Genomic DNA, 6,040 nt, shown 5'->3' with positions numbered 1-6,040 from the left:
GGATTTGGAACTCCACATATTTCCTACCTTGAGGTCACATTTTGCAAGGCCACATGAAGGCTTTGAGCCATGATTAGCCTTTCATTGTCCATCTCCTCCTCCCAGTATCATGTCAGACACTGGAACAGGCTGCCCAGGGTGGTGGTGGAGTTACCACCACTGGAAGTGTTCAAAAGTCATGTGGATGTGGCACTTGGACATATGGTTAGTGGTGGGCTTGGCAGTGGACTCAGTGATCTTAGACATCTTTTCCAACCTTAAGAATTCTTTGATTCCTTGACCCTATGTACCAACAAGAAGCTGAATTTTCAGCACTTTGGCAATTCACTGCTCTGTTTCTGCCTAGCTCCCTGATTCAGGGTCCTGGTGTGGGACAGGGGAGAGACATAGTGGCATTTTGGTGGTGTAGAGCTGGCATTGATGACATGGTGGGCACAGGAGATGTGTTAGTGGAACCTTCCAGCCTTGCTGATAAAACTCTGCCAAGTACAGGAATACAGAGTTAATAAGAATGTGTGTGCTCAGTGTGTTTCACTGGGTGAGAGGGGTGGGGGGTGATGGGTCCTGCAGGCTGTGGCAGCAAGAGCAGCACGTGGCTCTGCAGGATGGCAGGAGAGACTGAGGGTGATGCTGTGGGGTCACACAGCTCTCCCTGTTGAACAAATCCTCTCTAAGAGATGTCGGGTGATGCTGTGGGGTCACACAGCTCTTCCTGTTGAACAAAGACTCTCTAAGAGATGTAAGTTATTAATTCAGTTGTTACTGTGAGCTGGTAACATGAAATATCCTTCAGGGGTTCAGCTCCACACTCAGCTAAGACTGCAACAGTGGCTGAGGCCGTGCTCTAATGTGAGGAAAAGCCAAGATTTAGGCCAGATTTTGCCTGGATCAGGTTCAGCTCAACTCCCAGGATCAGTGTTTTCCTTTTACTTCAGTGAAGTCTGGATTCCAACATGGATCTTTGCCACTCAAGATTATGCCTGTCAAATACATGAAAACACTCTTATAATCAGAGGATTAGCAACCAGTATCTCACCAAATGAGTGTCTGGAGGGAAACCTGCACCAGCAGCATATTTTGTACTGGCTCTCCCATACATGTTTAAATAGAGCTGGAGGACAGTGCTGTGTGTTTGTTAGGGGAAGGAGAGGGAAGGAGCAGGACTGGGGCTGGTTTTCCTGCCAGGCCCCTACCTGCAATGTGCCAACAAACTCGGCAGCTTTTCTAAGTCAGCAGAACATTATTGCTCTCCCATCATCTCTGTGTTACAGCACTTGCCTTGGAAATAGCTGAATGTCTGAAACGAGCCCTGTGCAAGTTCAGCCAGCTCGGGAATGCCCCAGCTCTGTCAGCACAGGAAACTACTTCGATTGCTTTTCTGGCAGTATCAGCTTCTTCACAGATTTTATTTGTGAATAGCTACTTACTGCCCAGTCAATTTATAGTGTGTAAAATTTTGTCCTTTCCTTTGCTACCCCATTTTTTCTTTGTCTTTTTGTTGCTAAGCTAAGAAAAAGCAAGTGAAAATATTTATGCTGGTTCATCACAGTAAATATACTTTTATATAATTTTTTTTGGCTGAAATGCACAATATAGTCAGGGAAGTCTTTTGATTATTTTCTTGAAAAACAAATCTCATGGAATGAGGACCTAGGTCTCAAATAACTTTGTTTGAAGTATGTGGTCTTCTTTGTAATTAAAGTTGGATTTCACAGAGTTACTGGGGAATAAGAAAATTGCACATGATGGATGTGATATCTTTCTGTGAATCACTGAGTCTGTCCTTTACTGGAGTTACATTATCCCTTGCAGATACTTCTTACTCCTGTTTAAGGGATGAGTATTTCTCACTTTGACCAAGGCAAAGACTGAGCCTCTTGTCCTTCTTTACTTGCAATCTTCATCATCTCTGACCATGTCTTGGCAGACTGAATAGACATTCCCTTCATCACATTTCTTCGACAGCTTGAACTAATGTTGTCCAGTGGTTTCAAGGCTGAGGCTTATGAGTCTGGAATTTACTTTGTAACAAATTGTCTATAGCATTAATATTTTTGCTTCTCGTTGCTCTGATCCAGATTTCTGTGGTAGATTTCACCACTATATTTTCAAGCTCTCATTAAGTAACTGCTCATTCAACAATGTTTACAGTCCAAACTCTGTTAACAACTCATAAGATTCCTTTATTTGGAATTGCATTACTTTGACTAATCCCTACTCTCTGGCTTCTGTTGTAGTTCCCTTCCTCCCACTTTATTTTTTCCGGGTTGTAATTTAAAATTCAAAATATTTCTACATATAGTTTGTATTTACTGGTCACATTTTTCCTTAGTAAAAGTTGCAGTCTCCAGTAGTTAATAAAAACAATAATACTAACAAAAGCATCATCTTTCAACCTCAGGATCATAACTTAATCTTCTGCCAGAGGTAATTATTTTCTATACTAGAGAGAATGACAAAAACACCTCACTCCTCTTTTTCCTGTTTCAAATTCCGGTGTAGGTTCTCCCACATAAATCAAGGGAGAATTTCAGTTTTAATTCATATCAGCTTCAAAGTTTCAGCACACTTTCCTAGCCTTTGGAGTTTGGAATAAGACTGTCTTTAAGGTCTCTTCCAACCCAAACCATTCTATGATTTCTTCTAGCACTGTAGAGCTAAAAATGACTACATGTAGTAAGGGATAACATAGAGGAAAGTCATTCTATTAATAATTCTGAATGCCTTGAGACTAGCCAGATGCTGCAATCCCAGAGATCCCAGGTGTGTACATTCAGATTGAGACACTGTTCTTTCTGCTTGTGTCATTTGTGAACATTCTTTGCTTCTCAATGACCATCTGTGATGGGAAATGTTGTGTATGTTTAGTATCAAAGGAAGTAATTCTGCAAAAGCAGCAGGAACTAATTCACAAAATGTGCTCCTTGGGACTTCTTGCTCCTCTGACAGCAGGGAGAATGGCCTGTTCTAGACCTTAATTATTTTCAGAGTGACAGGGTGTTATTCCCCATCGCTGCAGTACCCTAGTCCCAACTTCTTCTAGATTTGTACTGGACTGTAACTCTTTGAAAAGTTTTGATGAGAAAAAGCAACAAAAGAGGCACATGAGTGTGCAAGAAGCAGCTGAAGCAGTGCCCAGTGGTGCCTGCTCATCTACCCCCTGCTTTGAGGCATCAGTGTTTAGGTTTTAGACTGGCACAGGACATAAATTGTGCTAAAATATTGTTCAGCATATTCACCAATCCGTTACACTTCCCTCTTGGAAATTAATTTGCAGAAACAGGAATTCCCTTCCTTCCTTAAGAGATGAGTCCTGATGTTAACAGGGGCCTGGGCTGGAATTTTGGGAGTATGTTTGGATCACACAGGCTCAGGATGAAAACTCATGCTGGGGTCTGCTCACAGCTCCCCTGCCCTGTCACTTTGGGGAGTGCCTCCAGGCAAGGGTGTTTTCTTTGTGACTTTAGTATTAACCAGGGAAAAACTGTGGTTTTCTGGAAGCTGGCAGAAGTAATCCTTGCTGGGACCAGCCAGTTCCTGGCTGTAATCTCTGCAGTCCAACAGGAGCTGTATTGATCTGGGTAGGCTAATGCTTCACAGTGGTGAACCACTTTTAACCTCTTTTCTGCCCATCCCTTAGGAAAAAATAACTCACATTGAATCTGTAGAAATGTGCTATTTCCTGGCTGTGTTCAATAGTGATATTTCAGGAGGGAATCTGCTGGGCTTTTAGAAAAATTGTCCTGTTTTTCAAGACCTACCAGGACCCTGTTTGAACAGAGCAAGCAGCAAACGGATTTGCAGTGGGAGCAGCTGCCTTTGCTGGAAGCACAGGCACAAAGAACCTTCATGTGCAGAAAACTTTGATAGAGTTTTACTGCCAAAAACCTTCTCTGGGTAGTTTATAAAAGAACCTCCAGCTCATCTGATGTTGATTAGCTTTTGAGGCACAATTGCTACAATGAGAAAACTTTTACTGATTTGCATGTGTTGACAATTATTCTAACAGTAACAACCTGATTATACCACTGTGTTAGTCTCAGATATGGTGTATTATTCCCTAGCTTTAGGAAGAATTCAGATAGTTATAGCCTCTGGGTCCATTTAACCATAGCCCTAATCACTTCTGATTAAAACATACATAAATGAGTTTGTGGACATTTTTGTTACACCTCAGCTTCTAGGATTTTTTGCCCTGAAGGAAAGCAAAAAAGAAAATTGGATTTCAGCATGGAGAAATGTTTGAAAGGCTCTACAATAATAACAAAAATATTTTCCTTTTCAGAACATTTTATTTAACTACCTCATTATTACAGTTTTATTATTTTCATTTGATTAATTGCTGTAGGTTTTGGATTTGGGTTTTTTTATTGTTCTAGTTGCAATGTCTCTCCTGTTACTTTCTTCATGTTTACCAAGGGTTTTACTCCTATTATTTCTCCACACAAATAACTAATTAGTCAACCATTTTCTCATCTGACATTTCTCAGTGGCAAGGGACTAAAAACTGAATTTCATCTAATTTTTCATTCTGTTTTGATCATATCATTGTAGATAGAGAATTGTGATGAAAGCCAACCTGCTAAATCCCTGATGTGTCAAGCAAATAAAGCTGAACTGAGGAATCTTTTAGCTCAGATGGCAGGGTATGCTGCATGGTTTGAAAAGTGCCCTGCAGATGGAAACAGAAGCAAACTCTGACTGTAGTATGCAGCCTGGAAACTGTTCCCTCAGGGCACAGGAACCATTTCCAGTGCTCAAATCTATGAGATCAGAGCCTCAGACTGAAAAACACTTGGTCACTGGTGGCTGAGCCCAGGACCTCATCACCTTCTCAGTCTGTGTTGTAGAGTAGCACCAGCATTTATTTTTATAACCCTGCCTAATTTCCATTGCTCTCCCTGTGACTCAGGGAGCAGCAGGAGGCAATATTGGGTGTGTATTGATCTGCCATCAGCAGGGAGGATGAGCAGCTGAAGTTCTTTTTTGACCTTTCATGCTGTCCCATATGCTCCAATTTGCCTGTATTGGCAATACTTCATTTTTACATGAGTGATACAAACCCCACTGCTGTGAGAGGTACACTACTCACTCAGCTCTGAGCCAAGCCATGAGCAAATCCACAAATAGAGATACCTCAGCAGTATAATCTCCTCCTACCCATATCAAATAATATATGTATTGTTATAGATATCATAGAATTACATAATGGTTTGGGTTGGAAGTACTTTAAAGCTCATCTAGTTCCACCCCCTGCCATGGACAGGGACACCTTCCACTAGCCCAGGTTGCTCCAAGCCCATCCAACCTGGCCTGGAACACTTTCAGTTAACCCAGTTGACTGCAAAAATGATTGAAGTAAGCAAGTTTTCTGCTCTTTGTGTGTTTGTTTGGGGTTTTCTTAAGCAAAATCATTTCTACCAAGATTTGTTGCCTGTAGAAAATATACATTTTGGGGGAAAGAGGTTTAATTTTATACTTTCTAGCTGATATTTTTTTACTGTTAATTTGACATTTATAAACTGGAAATAGAATCATGGAATTATAGAATCAATCAGGTTGGAAGAGACCTCAAAGATCATCAAGTCCAACCCTAGACCATGGCACTAAGTGCCATATCCAGTGAGAGTCTCTAAGTGTATTGACATATTGGTATAAACCAATTAGTGTCACGTTTCCATTTTGTTATTTTGTCTACCTTTTTAAATACGCTGTGGCAAAAAAGAACATTTTCAATTGTAAATGTCATTTTAAAACCTCAAGTAATAGCTGAAATATTTATGAAAAATCTGGTTTACACTTTCAGTAGACTTTACTTTGACTTACTGACCTAAGATAGATGCCAGTGGAAAAGCTCCAAGAGCCAACTTGTCCTACAAAGCACTGGGCAGATTCCTTTTCTTGCTGTAAATATCTATATATTATGCATTAACTGAAAAGGTGCCTGAAAGGAGGAAGCTCAAATGGAAGCTTTTACTAGAGAAAATTTTGTGTTTACACAGTTTTGGTAAAATTTGCTGAGCCTCTTCTGTGGTGTGCT

General features: G+C 40.8%; 1 protein-coding gene across 1 annotated transcript in view; it reads left to right on the top strand.

Annotated features, from left to right (window-relative positions):
- The window catches only part of CDH13 (cadherin 13), a gene marked incomplete at its 5' end in the record, with an annotated part of 202,264 nt that overhangs the window by 159,030 nt on the left and 37,194 nt on the right, over positions 1–6,040 (top strand). The gene's annotated exons all lie outside the window — the stretch shown is intronic.

The sequence above is a fragment of the Acanthisitta chloris genome, unplaced genomic scaffold (assembly GCF_000695815.1).
Source record: "Acanthisitta chloris isolate BGI_N310 unplaced genomic scaffold, ASM69581v1 scaffold4841, whole genome shotgun sequence".
Lineage (NCBI taxonomy): Eukaryota > Metazoa > Chordata > Aves > Passeriformes > Acanthisittidae > Acanthisitta > Acanthisitta chloris.
Note: the sequence above shows the minus strand (reverse complement) of the source record. Positions and strands in the feature narration are given on the sequence as shown.